The sequence below is a fragment of the Octopus bimaculoides genome, chromosome 17, assembly GCF_001194135.2.
Source record: "Octopus bimaculoides isolate UCB-OBI-ISO-001 chromosome 17, ASM119413v2, whole genome shotgun sequence".
Classification (NCBI taxonomy): Eukaryota; Metazoa; Mollusca; class Cephalopoda; order Octopoda; family Octopodidae; genus Octopus; species Octopus bimaculoides.
Window position 1 is genome coordinate 52,760,685 of NC_068997.1, and position 2,215 is coordinate 52,762,899.

Sequence of the window (2,215 nt, forward strand, 5' to 3'; positions counted from 1 at the left end):
CTGTCATTTCCTCTTCTCCTTTCTTCAAGATTTTTCAAGTCTGCTGTCCCTCCTTTCATTTTCTCCTCACTCTAACCACTACCCCCCCCCCTCGCTACTCTACAAATACACTCATTACCTCTTCCTACTCCTCCCAGGGTTCCAGCTGAAATGTCAACCGTTTCTTCTTTCTCCCAACATATTGGATTCCACTGTTTGAATAGTTTTGCTGTTTGCTGGTACAGAATCACCTGTTTATGTATGTTTGTCTATGGATGTCAACTGCTATCTATCTACCTGTCTGTCTATCTGTTGAGAGGTCTACCTACTTACCTATCCATCTTTCTATCTATATATCTGTCTTTTAATCTATCCATCTACCTGCCTATCTGTCTGTCTGTCTGTCTTCTTATAAGTCTTTCTTGCTATTGTCTGTCTTTATATCTGTCTATCTATTTATGTCTGTCTGTCTTTCTATCCATCTATCTGACTGTCTCTTTCTTTATCTCTATCTGTCCCATCTATCTATTTCTCTGTCTATCTAACTCACTGTTTGCTTATCCATTTTCCTCTCTATTCATTGATCTCTCTCTCTCTCTCTCTCTCTCTCTCTCTCTCTCTCTCTCTCTCTCTCTATCTATCTATCTATCTATCCATATGTCTATCCATCCATTTACTCTTCCATCCGTCTATTCAGTTATTCATCCATCCATCTTCTTTTTCTCCATCCATCCTTCCAGCCACCCAGCTCGCCACCCAGCCAGCCATCTCCTTATATCCCTCTTCCCCTACCTCCCCAATCCTCTCCACCCCTGTTTAAGTCAGATCATTTTATTGGTGATCGATTCTTCCCCAACTAATTGCTTTCTCATGTCCGATGGGTTTAACTGACCACAAATACTAAACACTTGTTCCCGCTCTGTCATTTCTCACCAAATGCAAACTTCCACTTCTTCTGTCATAGACAGAATTTACTATTGAGAAAAGGATTTCATGGCAGCACCATTCTCTGCAGAAGAATCGCTTGTGGAAGCTAGTCATATGGCAACTGTCTTACGGAGACCAAGAGTGGCAGGGATAATAAATAGCGGATTATATGGTGAGTGTGTGTGTAGAAGTGGAGGGGTGTCAGGGTGGCTGTGTAGCAAAGAAGCTTGCTTCCCAGCTGTGTAGTCTTGGTTTCAGTCCCATTGCACAGCACCTTGGGTAAGTGTTTTACCATAGCCCTGGGCCGATCAAAGCCTTATGGGTGGAAACTGTAAGAAACCCCATTATATGTGCATGTATACATATTTGTATGGGTGTGTATACATGTGTGTGTGTGTGTGTGTGCATGTAAATATATATCTGTATGAGTATAAGCTCTCTCTTTATCTCTCTCTCATATATATACAGGGTTATTCAAAAAGAATGAAACAATTTCATTATGCAATATTTTAATATATATTAAAATATATATATATATATATATATATATATATATGAGTGGCTGTGTGGTAAGTAGCTTGCTTATCAACCGCATGGTTCTGGGTTCAGTCCCACTGTGTGACACCTTGGGCAAGTGTTATCTACTATAGCCTCAGGCCAACCAAAGCCTTGTGAGTGGATTTGGTAGACGGAAACTAAAAGAAGCCCGTCGTATATATATTTGTGTGTGTGTGTGTGTGTGTGTGTGTGTTTGTGTGTGTGTGTGTTTGTGTGTGTGTGTGTGTTTGTGTCTGTGTTTGTCCCCACAACATATATTCACACTGAGTTGAAACGCTGTTTGATTTATTTTTTTCAGCGTACAATTTTCATCATCCCACTACCAAGTATGACATCACCCCTTCCTTCCTTATTCATCTATCACCCCTTCCTTCCTCATTCATAAACACAAGAGTATTATTATAGTAGATTACCTCAGTAGCCATGGGAGCTATGAAAAAAGTACAAAGCTCAGCATCACCACCAGATCATTCTATGTAATTTTTCGCACAATTCCACCCAGCCGTTTGACCGAGAATCCCAAGACAAGAAAGAATCGCTCATGTCAAATTTATATGTATAGATATGTGTTATTTCTTTACTACCCACAAGGGGCTACACACAGAGGGGACAAACAAAGACAGACAAACGGATTAAGTCAATTATATCGACCCCAGTGCGTAACTGGTACTTATTTAATCGACCCCGAAAGGATGAAAGGCAAAGTCGACCTCAGCGGAATTTGAACTCAGAACGTAGCGGCAGACTAAAT